This window comes from Lepidochelys olivacea, assembly GCF_965140295.1.
Source record: "Lepidochelys olivacea isolate rLepOli2 genome assembly, chromosome: 24".
Classification (NCBI taxonomy): Eukaryota; Metazoa; Chordata; order Testudines; family Cheloniidae; genus Lepidochelys; species Lepidochelys olivacea.
Window position 1 is genome coordinate 233,224 of NC_140434.1, and position 16,198 is coordinate 249,421.

General features: G+C 40.6%; 1 protein-coding gene across 1 annotated transcript in view; it reads left to right on the forward strand.

The window, feature by feature from the left end:
• The window catches only part of ASH1L (ASH1 like histone lysine methyltransferase), a 155,867-nt gene that overhangs the window by 10,029 nt on the left and 129,640 nt on the right, over positions 1-16,198 (forward strand). The gene's annotated exons all lie outside the window — the stretch shown is intronic.

Genomic DNA, 16,198 nt, shown 5'->3' on the forward strand with positions numbered 1-16,198 from the left:
TACTACAAGCTATTCCTTTCTGAAGTAAGAGGTTATCGATGCTTCTTTTTTATAAAGTAAAAATTCCATAAACTCAAATGTAAAATCACAGAAACTACACATACCCTAGAACAAAAATAGAAAGGAACAGGTGAGAAAGAGCATGATTAAATGACAAAGTATAAGAGTCTTAAACAATTATCTTATCATGATTGTGGGCCATAAGTCAGCATTCATCGCTCTGGTTTAACATAGTCATGTTTGGCATACCGGATTAATGTATTTACTGTTGCTATTTACTTATCGTATTATGGATGTACACAAAGGCCTTGATCAGGACGTCGTTGTATTAGGTGGTGTGCAAACCCATAGGAAAGGCATGTTCTCTGCTCTGAAAAAGTTTACTGTCTGATTTGAAAAAAGACTTCATAGTGAGTAGAGCAAGCATTGGGAGAGAGAGCACAGATAATGTAGGTAACATCACATGGTTTCATCAGATAGTTACCTGCACAACTTTTAATTAAAAATATTTGAACTTTTTAAATAAATAAAAGCTATCATTCATTGATTTCTTGTAGGGGTCACAGGAGAGGTGGGTATTAAAAAGGGACTTGAAAGAGGAGAGGGTAATGGTCTTGTGGATTCAGTGATGAACAGGGTGGATCGATTTAAAGAACTGATTTTAAATATGATTTAAGTCGGCAAACAGGAAACCCTGATTTAATTGATTGTGTTTTGCATTTGCACATTTTAGTTATTTTCCTAATGAAATGCTGGGTCTCATAGGTTGGTAACCATTAAAACATGTTCATGTAAAACTAAATATAACCATTAATTTACACTAATTTCTGTGCTTTGTTAACCAGGAGGAAACACTGTATCTGTACACATTTATTTAAGTGATTATATAGCTTAACATATATTTATTGAGTTCTAAATTTTTACATTTTTATGATAAAAATGGTGAATTATGTATTTCTTATTTGCTAGATGTTTAATAATTTTTACTTATGACTTATGTCAGACTACTTTGGATGAAAACTAGAATGCAATTAAAAATTGCACAAAAACAGCATTTTACATTTATAAGTTAAATAAAACTACCTCAAATATGCTGGAGACATAAGAAGAAAAATGTATCAGAATGTATTTATCATTTAAACCTAACAGATTTATTAAACAAAGGAAGTGTTATTTGTAGTTGGAGAATTACACTGATTGTTTATGGTTACCTGTGTCTTTGAATGTTTTTAGAATTAGTAGATTTTATTCTGACACCTAGTGTTTATTCATAGAAAGAGGAAAACAAGCTTTCCTGCTTTTCCAGCTTCTACCTGGTTTCTTAACTTTGAATGAACTGGCCGTAACTGAACTAGCTGAATAAACTGAAATGAAGAAAATATTCTGTTTGCGCATACAGAAAAGGCTACTGCCAACAAAAGCTTAGCCAGTGATTTCCAACTAGATATCAAAAGCTTAGCCAGATATTTCCAACTAGTTCAGCGGTTTGATTTTCTTTAAAACTTTTGCACCAAATGTGCACTGCTTAATATTTTTTTATTTAATTTGAATGATTTTATTAGATTGTAATAAGTTTAGGTCTTAACATAGGTTGACATCATTTCAAATTAATTTTAAATAGATGTATTTTTTAAAAAAAGTGTACTTAAAATTTAAATTGGAATTTTTTATTTTATAAAAATCTGATTTTTAAAAAAACCATTGATATTTATCCACCCTGTTCAGGGAGTGTTCTACGTGTAAGGAGAAGTGCAGAAGAAAGCATGGAGATGTTAGTTGGAGAAGCAGACTAAAGGGCATATAAGCTGGCATCGTGAGGCAGAGAAGGGGTACAAGAGCAGACCAGGAAGCATTGGCAAAGTTTTATGTAGGGGCTTGAAGGCAGTTACATGAATCTTGAATTTGATGAGGTGAAGAAGGGAGGCCATCATGGGACTGAATCACTGGGATTCAAATAAATGAAAACTTCGGTCAGATCAGGTTAGGCAAATGATCATCTTGAATGGTGCATTTTGTATGAATTGCAGAGGGATTATGTGGGTGTCAGGGAGGTCAAAAAGGAGTAGATTGCAGTAATCAAGGCAAAACGATGAGTGGTTAGATGAGTTTTTGCTATCTGAATAGAAAGGAATTAACTGAACGCATCCGATGAAGTGAGCTGTAGCTCACGAAAGCTTATGCTCAAATAAATTGGTTAGTCTCTAAGGTGCCACAAGTACTCCTTTTCTTTTTGTGAATACAGACTAACACGGCTGCTACTCTGAAACCTGAGTAAATAATAGAACCTGGCACGTGTTCATGAGTGTCATCAATTTTGTGAACTTGTTTAGAATATGGTTACTAATTTTGTTGTTGCTAAATCAGGTTTCAGTCCATTTTTCCTTCAGCCTCTAAATCTGAATGTGAACTTTACCCTGGTCTTGCCAATTGCAAGCTTAGTGTGATTGAGCTTGATTCTTCCTACCCTTAAAAAAAAAAAAGAAGAAGAAAAAGTCTTGCTATTTTGAGTAAATGTGGAGCCAGATGTAGCAGCAAGTGACAAAGTGCTCATTCACATCCAGCTACAGTACAGTAAGATTTCAATCACTTAAAAAAATTGTTGATTCTTTTACAAGCTGGTGGATTCAACAAATTTCATTTTAAAGTAAACAGCTGTAGAGAGTTGGTGGTATTTTGCACAGTGTTCGCTAGGAGAACAGAGAAGGAGAAAAAAGCACTCGGGTGGGCATAGAGCCAAGAGATATGTGTTACATGGAGTTTCCATAGCATTCTGTACTCTAACTCTAGATAGTGAAAATTAATGTGTTTATCTTAAATCTATTTATCCCCTCTCCAAGTTTTTATTTGCATATCAATATGTAGAAAACATCACTTTTAGAGGTACAGTTTGGTTTTATGTCTTGAATATAGGGACTGCAGCCAGGAACTCCTGAGTTCTAATTCCATCTCTACTGTTGACTTGCTATGTGGCCCTGGGAGAATCACAAGCACTGTCTACTTTCCCCATCTGTAAAATGGGGATAATACTTATCAATTTACTTCCTGTGAGTGGCTTGAGGATTAGTTAGAGATGCTTTCAACTTGACTAATTTGAAAAAAATCTAGTTTCTAATAGACAGCCCTTTAAATAGCAGTTTAGAATTCAGAAAAAAAAATACAAGGTTTTTCTGCCCCCCTGCTGATTTTATAAGGCTCTTTTGTGAAAGCCTGAGATCAGCATCATCAAAGATGCCTTGTTTGGAAGAAATCTTGGGATTGAAAAGCTTTGGCTGGTAGGTGCTTGGATGGAGCAAAAAATACTTCCTGCCTCTATTTTAATAGCATCTCTTATGGATTAACAGTGAGAACAATTGTATAGGTAATAAGAAGCTGAAGGTGGAAACCGTCCTTAAACAAGGATGAGGGACCGAAAGTCCCATGAAAGCATTAGAAAGTTTAAATTCAGTAATTCAGGACCCTGCAAGGGGGAAGGGTCCCAAAGCCTGAGCCTGAACTTCTACACGTCAGTTAAACAGCCCCTTAGCCTGAGTCCCACAAGCCTTAGTCAGCTGGCATGGGCCAGCCTGGGTTTTTAATTGCAGTGTAGACATACCTTGAAAGGTGTTGTATCTCCCAAGAGTTCCTTGAATAAGCACATTGATGGGGCTCCATAAAATTAAAAAAAAAAAATCCAAACGTTTTTTATCTCCAGTTTCGTATATGGCACAGGATTACTCTTTGGCCTCACTAAATGTTATGTCCTTGTGTGTGTATTTATAGAATAGTTTATCCAAGGTCTCACAGAAAAGTATAAAATTCATGGCTCTGTTATTTAAAGGTAACTTCTGTCTCTCCAGATAGCAAGAAAAGAGGGCTAGAATCCAAGCTCCTATATCCCCTTCCCCCAAAGTGCATGAGCAACATTTGCAATGTCAGAACCTAAGAGATGCTGAGGAGTTGTACCCATTTTATTGTTCAGAATAAACTGAGGATTGACTGAATGTTAAATAAACCAGTTTGCAAACAAGACAATTAATAAATTTAGTATTCAAAATCCATTGTTCTGACCATAAATCCATCTGGTTATTAGCATCAGTGAATCTCCAAGATGTTCACTTACATTATATCTCCAGTGTGCTCAGCAATATTCATTCTTACTTTAGTTCTCAGCATGTCCACTATTATGCTCTGCTCTTTGTTCTGGCTAAATATTCAAAGATCTTAACCAAAATTGTGGGTGAAAGCAGTAGCCCTAAAGAAAGAAAGGGATTGCATTAGTGTCCTGTCTGTGTAATTGACTAATTCAACCTTCATCATATCCAGCAGCACTAGCAGTAATCTGAACTGTCTAGAATTTATCCACAGCCTAGTTCTGGTGCACAAAGGCTCTTTAACCCCACGACAGAAGATGAACGTCTTGGGGTCACTTGAGTATAACTGTAGAAATGATCTGTCTACAGAATGAGCAAAATTAAAAAGAGAAAAAATTGTTTCTTCTTAGAGGGAAGCTAGTGATCTTTGAAATATTAGTGTCCTGGGCCAGGTTACATTTTAGGGCTCTCTTGCTGTTCCTTTTAAGAGAGGGATCTCAGTTTCCACAGAACTAGGATAAGATCATCCTTTCCAGGAGGATCTCCAGCTCTCATCAGCAATTGTTATGGCATGTCACCATGTTCAGCTGAGAGGCATTTAGAATGGGAGATATTCATAATGGAGGCCAGTATCTCAGGCATCACCAGCTCATCCACAGCATCTGCCAGGAGCTTTCAGGTACTCAACATGAGTTGCAGGAAAGTTTGTGTGTTCAATACCCCAAGTCCTGGCTGATTTTCTTTAGGGTCAGTGAGATCACTGTTATCAATTTTCTTTGCAAATATAGCTTCCTATATTGTAGTTGAGGATTTGCTAATCAGATCCATTAATTGTAAGCTGGCACATGAAGAGCTGAAAAATAGATACCTTACCTGCTAATTGTCTTTCTGTAGCAGTAATAGCCAAGTACAGAACAACCCATCATGGAAAAAATTGCAATTTGGGTACTTTATAAGTTTTGATATAGGCTCTTAAACTGCTTACATTTTGTTTGTTAGATGTTTGTGGTTTGCAGCTCACATAGCTGTAGAGTATTGAAAACAGTTTGATGCATTTATTTTCCAAAGAACAAGTGTTTGGAAGGCTCAGCTGAAGAAAATTAATTCTAGAAATTGTTCACCACTAGAGGGCCTCAGAAAAGTTATGCCTATAGATGGTTACTGCTGCTTGTTCAAATGAACTAGCAAGTCATCAGTTTAGAAATGAGACATGCTCAGTGTAGGAAAAATAATTACCATGAAGATTTTTGTCTAGTAACTGTTGTGGTTTAAATATTTCTGCTGTATTTTCTCATCAACTAACACTAGTTTCTGTTGGTGAGTTGAACATTCTCTTAACCTCTGAGTAGATTTCAGTGCTTTGAAAGTGGAGTATGTTGCTTCCTGTCCAGTCACATTTCAGTGTTTTCTAGCTGTTCTAATGTATTATTTGGATTACGGTAGTGCCTAGAGGCTACAGTTAGAATCTAGAGCTCAGTTGTGCTAGGTGCTATACACACAGTAAAAAGCTATTTCCACCCCAAAGATCTTACTGTCTTAAAGCAAGTTGTAAGATTAGGGGTACAAACACTTTCCACATAAAGTATCTTTCGTCTTCGCAGAATTGGATTTTTTTATAATTTTGACTGATATAGATGTGTTCAAGCATTTTTTTCTATTTTGATTTAAAAATTTTGCAGTTACACAAAATTATGGGTTTTGAGCATTTTTTTTATTTTGATCTATTTAAATTTTCGGTGTTGTGGGCAATTATGGGATGATCCTACAATAATTATTTAATGACAGTAGACGTTGAGATTCAAAAAACTTTATAGCCATTAAAACACGAATTGTCAATATCACATGTCAAAATACAGAAAGTAGATATCCTTAACTCAAACTCTAAGAAATTCTCAAACAGTGCTTTTCTTACTTTACCTATCTGTAAATTTTGATGATTACCTATGAAAATACTTTTTCATTGGTTTGTATGTGTACGGTGAAATTGACCTAGAAAAATCTAATCCTTCCAAGCCTAAGTATCTTCCACATGAGCATCTGAGTATCTTTCACATAACATAGAATCATAGAAGGTCAGGGTTGGAAGGGACCTCAGGAGGTCATCTAGTCCAACCCCCTGCTTGAAGCAGGACCAATCCCCAATTTTTGCCCCAGATCCCTAAATGGCCCCCTCAAGGATTGTACTCACAACCCAGGGTTTAGCAGGCCAATGCTCAAACCACTGAGCTATCCCTCCCCCTACTCATCAGTAGGAATGGTCAGATCTTTAGTAGACTTATTCATAGATTCCAAGGCCAGAAGGGGCCATTGTGATCATCAGTCTGACTTCCTGTATAACACAAGTCATGCATCTTCCCCAAAATAATTTCTAGAGCATATCTTTTAGAAAAATATTCCTTTTTGATTTTAAAATTGCCAGTGATGGAGACTCTAACCACTGGAACAATTTACCAACTGTTGTGGTAATTACCCTCACTATTAAAAGTGTATGTCCTATTTCCAGTTTGAATTGTGTAGCTTCAGCTTCCACCCATTGAAGTGTTTTATTCCTTTCTCTGCTAGATTGAAGAGCCCATTATCAAATATTTGTTTCCTGCGTAGATAATTACAGACGGTAATTAAGTCCACATTAACCTTCTCTTTCTTAAGCTAAATACATTGAGCTCCTTGAGTCTGTCACTGTAAGGCATGTTTTCTAATCCTTTAATCGTTCTCTTGGCTTTTCCCTGAACCCTCTCCAATTTATCAACATCTTTCCTAAATTGTGGACACCCGGATAGGACACAATATTAAAACAGTGGTTCTACCAGTGCCAAATACAGAGGTAAAATAACCTTTCTACTCCTACTTGAGATTCTTCCGTTTATGTATCCAAGGATCACATTAGCCTTTTTGGCCACAGTGTTGTGCTGGAAGCTCATGTTCAGCTGATTATCCACCATGATCCCCAAATCTTTTCCAGAGTCACTGCTTCCCAGGATAGAATACCCTGTTGTGTAAATATGGCCTACTTTTTTTTTCCTAGTTTGTGCATTTGTATTTAGCCATATTAAAACATGTATTATTTGCTTGTGCCTAGTTTACTAAGCAATCCAGATGGGTCTTTTTTAGTGATGTGTCCACTTCATTATTTTCCACTCCCCCAATTTTTGTGTCATCTCTCATCTTTATCTGTGACGATTGTATGTTTTCTTCACTGATAAGTGTTAAATAGTGTAGGGCCAAGAATCAATCTCCGCAGGACCGCACTAAAATTACACCCACTCTATTTCCCATTTACAGTTGCATGTTGAGACCTATCCGTTAGCCAGATCTTAATCCATTTAATGTGTGACATGTTGATTTTGTATCACTCTGGTTTCTTTATCCTTGTCCTTGACTCTGCTAGCCATAGATTTTGATGAAGTGAGCTGTAGCTCACGAAAGCTTGTGCTCAAATAAATTGGTTAGTCTCTAAGGTGCCACAAGTACTCCTTTTCTTTTTGCGAAAACAGACTAACACGGCTGTTACTCTGAAAAAAGATTTCTCCTTGTGTCCTTTTGCTTTCCCTCCAAATTTATTATAATTCCTTGTTTCCAGTTTATATTAATTGCTATCAAATTCCCCTGTTTTCCATTTGTTATATATATTTTTTTTTATTTTATAGATGCTTTCACTTACACTAAGCCCAATTATTTTGGGGTTTTTTTTAACCCATGAGGTCTTGTTGCTTGATCCTGGCTTTTGGAGCATGTAGTAAGATGTTCTTAAACGGTTCCCAATTATCATTCACAGTTTTCTCTTTAAATTCTTTCTCCCAGCTGATTTGGCTTATAATTGTTTTCAGCTTTGTGAAATTTGGATCTTTTAAAGCACCAAGTATACATATTACTGGTTTGCACTTTATTCTGTTTACATGTAATAAAGTCATGATTACTTGCTCCTAAGCAACCACTAATTTTCAGTTCTGTGATCAGTTCTTCTTTATTTGTCAAGATGAGGTCTAATACTGAGTTCCCTTATGTTGGGTGCAGCACTTTTTGAATTGGGAAATCTACAACTTTTAGATATTCCAAGGACATTTTAGTGCAGACAGAATGGGACCTTCAGTATATGTCACTCAGATCAGATTCCCTCATAATGAATCTTTTATTCCTACACATTACAGATAGGTGATTGAGTCATCATGTTATCTAGTATGATTTTTGGTGGTCCCTAGCAGACACCAGCTAGTATCCCATCTTGGTCTTTATCTGTTAGAACATTGATCTATAGGCATTCAGGATTATTTGTTTCTGAGTCGTTTGGTGACTTGGAAACAGGCAGTGCCATTTTTGACAGAGTGCCAGTTCACCTTGCCTTTTGCCCACTCGATCCTTCCTAAACAGGTTATATCTAGTGATTTTAACATTCCAGTTGTGTAGATCTCCTTATCTGTCAATGATACTAACTAGGTAAAATTTGATCTGGTAAAACTAGAAAAACTTTAGAGATCACTACAGATGTTTTCTGTCTGTCTTAAGCTTTTCTGTAGAGGCTATCTGAATAATATCTTACCATTGAGCAGGTAAGTTAGATATACATTGTTGTCCATTTTGAACAGTAACTAAGAGTGTATGCTCCAGAGAACCTTTTCTGGCTCTGCAAAGCACTGCTTGGTGTGGTTCTTTCCCTGCTCCCAGGCCCACTTTCTCTCTTGATTTTGATTATGGTGGGAAAAACTTTAGGGAGTAGGCTGGTCTTCCAGTATGTTTGAAAAGCAGTCAGACTTTGGCTTCTTTTCTGGTACCTCATCCCACTTGATCAAAAACATGCTACCTCTGATTATCACACGTTTTGAACTAGATTTTGTTAGCTGTGTAGTTCTCAGAGTACAGCTGTCTCGCTGAGTCATGGGTGAAAGTGTCAATTTCAGAGGTAACGTAGTCCTGATTCAAAAATATTTTGAGTATTAGCGCTAGGGTTTGAATTATCATTGGAAGTGCAGTGGGAACCAATGAAAGAATACAGAGCAATGGAGTGATGTACTCTCAGCCCTGGTCTACACTAAGAGTTTAGGTCGGATTTAGCAGTGTTAGATCGGTTTATCCCTGCACCCGTCCATGCTACGAAGCCATTTTTTCCGACTTTAAGGGCTCTTAAAACTCAGTTCTCTACTCATCCCCAACGAGTGGATTAGTGCTGAAATTGACCTCGCTGTGTCGAATTTGAGGTAGTGTGGACGCAATTTGACGGTATTGGCCTCTGGGGGCTATCCCAGAGTGCTCCATTGTGACCGCTGGACAGCACTCTCAACTCAGATGCACTGGCCAGGTAGACAGGAAAAGTCCTGCGAACTTTTGAATTTCATTTCCTGTTTGGCCAGTGTGGTGAGCTGTTCAGCACAGGTGACCATGGAGTCCCAGAATTGCAAAAGAGCTCCAGCATGTGTCTGATCGCTGTATGGGGAGACGAATCTGTGCTATCAGAACTCCATTCCAAAAGAAGAAATGCCAAAATATTTGAAAAAATCTCCAAGGGCATGAAGGACAGAGGAGATCACAGAGACCCGCAGCAGTGCCGAGTGAAACTTAAGGAGCTTAGGCAAGCCTACCAAAAAATCCAAGAGGCAAATGCCCACTCGGGGTCAGAGCCCCAGACATGCCACTTCTATGATGAGCTGCATGCAATTCTAGGGGGTGCCCCTATCACTGCCCCTCCCCTGTAGGTGGACTCCTGCAAGGGGGGAGTCTCATGCAACAAGGATGAGGATTTGGGGGATGAGGAAGATGATAGTGCACACCAGGCAAGCAGAGAAACCGTTCTCCCCGTCAGCCAGGAACTGTTTATCACCTTGGATGCAATACCCTCCCAACCTGGGCTCCCGGACCTTGAAGGCGGAGAAGGCAGCTCTGGTGAGTGTACCTTTGTAAATATAATACATGGTTTAAAATCAAGCGTGTTTAATGATTAATTTGCCCTGAAGACTTGAGATGCATTCGCGGCCAGTACAACTACTGGAAAAGTCTGTTAACGTGTATGGGGATGGAGCGGAAATCCTCCGGGGACATCTCAGTGAAGCTCCCTGGATGTACTCCCAAACCCTTTGCAAAAGGTTTCTGGGAAGGGCAGCCTTATTCTGTCCTCCATGGTAGGACACTTTACCACCCAGCAGCACGTAGTCTAAAATCATTGTATAACAAAGCATGGCAGCGTATGGTCCCGGTGTTTGCTGGCATTCAAGCAACATCTGTTCTTTATCTCTCTGTGTTATCCTCAGGAGAGTGATATCGTTCATGGTCACCTGGTTGAAATAGGGGAATTTTATTAAGGGGACATTCAGAGGTGGCCATTTCTGCTGGGCTGTTTGCCTGTGGCTGAGCAGAAATCATCCCAGCTGTTAGCCATGCGGTGGGGGGAGGGGTGAAGCGATTATCCCAGAGAGTGTGGGGGTGGGGGGCGTTGGGTTTGTGCTGCACGTTAACCCGAAAACTGCAGCCCCTCCTTTTAAATGCCCAACCCATTTTAAAGAGCCAACCCAACAGGTGTTTGGTATGTGAAATGAGGGGGGTGCTGTTTGAAACCATTCCCACATGTTAGGAAGGTTAAAGAAGCCAAAAGACTGTGGCTTACTATGTCTGCCTGCAAGCTGAATTCTGTTGCCCGCCAGCCCTATGTGTGTGATCTTTCACACCATACTGGCAGGCCCGCGATATAAGAGGCAAAATGCGACCTTGTAAAGAAAGCACACGTGCTATGTAATGTTAACAGCTTGGTTCACCATGAAAGAGTGTTCTCTAAAATGTCTTTTTTTTAAAAACTAATCTCCCTTTTTTCCCTCCCACAGCTGCAAATGTTTCAACGCTCCCCCTATCATCTCCATCCCAGAGGCTATCAAAGATTAGAAGCCAAAAAAAAAACGCACTCGCGATGAAATGTTCTCTGAGCTCATGCAGGCCTCACACGCTGAAAGAGCCCAGCACGATGCATTGAGGGAGACCATATCAGAATCCAGGAAAGCACAAAAGGAACACGAGGAGATGAGGGGTGAGCGAGAGGAAAGGTGGTGTCAGCGTGATAAGAGGAGGCAGGATGCAATGCGGAGGCTACTGGAGGATCAAACTGATGCTCCGGTGTATGGTTGAGGTGCAGGAAAGGCAGCAGGAGCACAGACCGCCGCTGCAGCCCCTGTGTAACCAACCGCCCTCCTCCCGAAGTTCCATAGCCTCCTCACCCAGACGCACAAGAACGCGGTGGGGGGCCTCCGGGCACCCAACCACTCCACCCCAGAGGACTGCCCAAGCAACAGAAAGCTGTCATTCAATAAGCTTTTGAAGTGCAGTGTGGCCTTGTCCTTCCATCCTCCGGTCCTCCTCCACCCGGTGCTTCCCTCCTCCCCAACCCCTCCCAGGCTACCTTGACAGTTATCCCCATATTTGTGTGACGAATTAATAAAGAATGTATATATTTGAAACAACAATGACTTTATTGCCTCTGCAAGCGGTGATCAAAGAGGGGAGGGGAGGGTGGTTGGCTTACAGGGAAGTAGAGTGAACCAAGGGGGTGGGTTTTCATCAAGAAACAAACAGAACTTTCACACTGTAGCCTGGCCAGTCATGAAACTGATTTTCAAAGCTTCTCTAATGCGCAGCGTGCCCTGCAGTGCTCTTCTAACCACCCTGGCGTCTGGCTGCGCGTAATCAGTGGCCAGGCGATTTGCCTCAACCTCCCACCCTGCCATACACGTCTCCCCCTTACTCTCACAGATATTGTGGAGCACCCAGCAAGCAGTAATAACAATGGGAATATTAGTTTCGCTGAGGTCTAACCGAGTCAGTAAACTGCACCAGCGCGCTTTTAAACGTCCAGATGCACATTCTACCAACATTCTGCACTTACTCAGCCTATAGTTGAACAGCTCCTGACTACTGTTGGTGCCTGCGTATGGCTTCATGAGCCATGGCATTAAGGGGTAGGCTGGGTCCGAAAGGATAACTATAGGCATTTTAACATCCCCAATGGTTATTTTTCTGTCTGGAAAGTAAGTTCCTTGCTACAGCCATTCCCACAGACCAGAGTTCCTAAAGATGCGAGCGTCATGTACCTTTCCCGGCCATTCCACGTTGATGTTGGTGAAACGTCCCTTGTGATCCACCAGTGCTTGCAGCACCATTGAAAAGTACCTCTTTCGGTTTATGTACTGGTTGCCTTAATGGTCCGGTCCCAAGATAGGGATATGCGTTCCGTCTATCACCCAACCATAGTTAGGGAATCCTATTGCAGCAAAGCCATCCACTATGACCTGCACGTTTCCCAGAGTCACTACCCTTGGTAGCAGCAGCTCAGTGATTGTGTTGGCTACTTGGATCACAGCAGCCCCCACAGTAGATTTGCCCACTCCAAACACCTGTAGCTGTCTGGCGTGCAAGCTTCCAGAGAGCTATCGCCACTCGCTTGTGAACTGTGAGGGCTGCTCTCATCTTGGTATTCTGGTGCTTCAGGGCAGGGGAAAGCAAGTCACAAAGTTCCTAGAAAGTGCCCTTATGCATACGAAAGTTTCGCAGCAACACTATATAGTCCCACCAGTCTGTACTTGTTTCCCAGGTCCAGAATCGGCGTTCCATGGCATGAGCCTGCCCCATTGCCACCAGGATGGCCAAATTGCTGGGGCCCATACTTTGAGAGAAGTCTGTGTCCAAGTCTTCATCACTCTCCTCACCTCGCTGCCGTCGCCTGCTCGCCTGCTTTTGCAGGTTCTGGTTCTGCATATACCGCATGATGATGCGCGTGGTGTTTAGAGTGGTCACAACTACTGTGGTGATCTGAGCAGGCTCCATGCTCGCCATGGTATGGCGTGAGCAGGAGAGCAGAGTAGCAGCGGGTGGATGACTATGCTGACAGCATGGAAAAAGGCGCAAAACGATTGTTGGCCGTTGCTTTCACGGAGGGAGGGGTAGGCTGGCAGCAGACTGTGCTGCTGGCTCGGAGAGTAGCCTGAGGCAGAATGGCCCCCTCAAGGATTGAACTCACAACCCTGGGTTTATCAGGCCAATGCTCAAACCACTGAACTATCGCTCTGCCAATATTCCAGGTAGGACTGAATCTCCATTAGACAAAACTTAAAGAAGAGAATGGCCTGAGTCACTCCCATTTGTGTGCAGGCGCCCCTGACAGACCTCACTGAAGTCTGCCAGGAGCACTCATGTCTGCCCAGGCGCCCTGACCGACCTGACCAAGGACGGCCAAGAGCACCCAGGAGACAACGAGGATGGCTACTAGTCATACTGCACTATCTGCTGCCACAAGGCAATGAGCTGCTATTGTGTAGCAATGCAGTCCCACGTCTGCCAGCACCCAGGAGATGTACGGTGACGGTGAGCTGAGTGGGCTCCAGGCTTGCCGTGGTATGGCGTCTGCACGGGTAACCCATGAAAAAAGGTGTGAAACAATTGTCTGCCGTTGCTTTCACGGAGGGAGGGAGGGAGGGAATGAGGGCCTGACGACATGTACCCAGTACCACCTGCGACAATGTTTTTTGCCCCATCTTTGGGCACTCAACCCAGAATTCCAATGGGCGGCAGAGACTGCGGGAACTGTGGGATAGCTACCTACAGTGCAACGCTCTGGAAATTGACGCTAGCCTTGGTACTGTAGACATACTTCGCCAACTTAATGGTCTTAAGTGGGGACCCACACAATCGACTGTATAAAATCACTTTCTAAAAATTCGACTTCTATAAATTTGACCTAATTTCGTAGTGTAGACATACCCTTAGTGGATTATCTCAGTAAGAAGGTGGGGTGCTATGTTCTGCCATCTGGAATCTGCTAGAGCAAGTTGGATGGATTTTGCCTGTAGCACAGCCAATCATGGAAAATTCAGTTCCCTTTGCTGCAGCTATTGTATCAAAGTATCTCTTTTTAAAGTAGTGGGAGTGTGGAGATGAAAGTATAGAGATGACTGTGGCTATATCCTTCTTTGAGAATAAATAACAGTTTTGTAGCAAGCTGAAGATGAAAGAAGGCCTTTCTTGCCACTGTCACTAATTGATCATCATTAAATCTGCAGAGCCCCAATATTTTATACTATTTTGAATGGAGGGCAGATGACAAAAGTGAGAGATCAGTGCTTGGCCAGTTCCTTGACACTTCCCTTTTCCCACCAACATCGTTTTAGTCTTCTTTGTACAGCTACCAATCAGTCAGTTGAACGTGTCCCACAGGCATTGGGATGTCTTTTAAGATGGAGTTGTTGCTTTTGTTGTAAAGGATAGTTTAAAGGTGGGTGTCCTCAGCATATTGTTGTCAGTATAGCTTGTGTATCTCATAACCTCTCCAACTGGTCTTATATAAATGTTGAGGGTGAGTAGACTCCTGCCAGACTCTGCAAGTGAGAAATCTTAGGGAAGGGGATCAGTTGCCCTTAATGCTATTTGGGTCATGTTCAAAACCATTGTAGTGTTGTGTTATCTGTTGCATTTCTGTCATGTAAGAAGGTCAGCAGCGCCTTGTGATCAACTACAAGAACACTCATTTTTTCATGGTTTGTGTGTATAAAAAGATCTTCTGTACTTTCCACAGTATGCATCCGATGAAGTGAGCTGTAGCTCACGAAAGCTTATGCTCAAATAAATTGGTTAGTCTCTAAGGTGCCACAAGTACTCCTTTTCTTTTTGCGAATACAGACTAACACGGCTGTTACTCTGAAACTTGTGATCAACCTTTGAAACTTGCTTTGGTAGCTGTAGTTAGAAACAACCATTTTCTATCATTTTGTATTGCATAGTGGAATAGACCAACACAGAATATTTGAGAACGGGAGTTGTGTGTTCCATTTCCTTATATTGGTAAGGAGATGAGATGCCAAGTCTTGGAGAAATTGAAGCTTGTCAAGTTGTTTGTGCGTATGGAGTTAGAAGAGTCCAACATGTGGTAACGAAAATTAGAACCAAAGAAAAAGAACAACATGATCAGAATGTATGTCTGAAAACCCTAATTCTTACATTAATGCGTTTGTTGTTGCTCTTTATCTCGAGGAAATAAAATTATTGGATAAGTCAAATATACAGTAAAGAAATTCAAATTTGGAGTTTTTAAACCAGGATCCTGCCATCCTTCAGATATTTCCTGGTTGTTAAGTTCTGCACGTCCTTGAATAGTAACAAAAAGAGAAACACACACAGTCTTCCTTATCCCTATAAAAATGTGTTGCCTTTCCATTTGCTTTTCATTGCTTCTCTTGTAGCATACTCTAAAATAAAATTTAAATATAACTTCTCTTACAATTCCCTGTCCTATTCAAAAAGGATATGGATTTTACTATTCACTATGATTATTCTGTGTAAATGATAATAAGCAATGTGCTCTAAGAAATGTTTTTGAGTTGAGAATGACCTTTCATAATTTTTCAGTGATAGAGCACTTGTAGTGACCATTCCAACTACACATGAGAAACTTTCTAGAACCTTTCTCTTAATTCTAGTCTTATGAGAGAGAACTGAGTTAGATTGATATGTTGGAGATGGAATAGAGGGATAGGCTGAGGGAAAACAAAAACTAAAAACATACTTACTGGGCAATAAGGCAACTAGTTTTTTGTTTTTGTTTTTTTTAGTGTGTGAAAATAATTCCCTGACATCTAATAGAAAGCACTATCTCAAGTACTATTTTAACCCCAGGGTCATTTCTGTTTGATGTGATTGGCCTTCAACTTAGTCAGTATGTGTAATTTATTAAATGCAAAGTTGCTAAGAAAAAAGACTGCTTGATTGTTTGGCGCAGTGAAAGTTGCAACTTGTAGAAACTTGAAAGAAAGCAAATCTGATCAAATTTCATGGTGGGAGAATGTTGCCATGACAACAGCCTTTAAAAGTGTTCTGCCGTTTAAAGGTATGTATGTATGTATAAATATGAAGAAATACTAATGGGAAATAGTCCTTTCTAGAACAGAAAATATTTATCAGCTCTAAAAGAGAAGTTATGTTTCTTGTGTTTATAGTCTGCAAGTGGAACCATAAAATGTTACCTAATTTCTTGCAGATGATTAAACAGTAAATAATGGTATTCTTCTACCATTTTACAGTGGGTGGTAGTTCTGAGCTGCCATTTAGCAGATTTTCTTTCTGTCATAATCTCCAACACAATCAGGAACTAGTGTCTACTTTAGAGT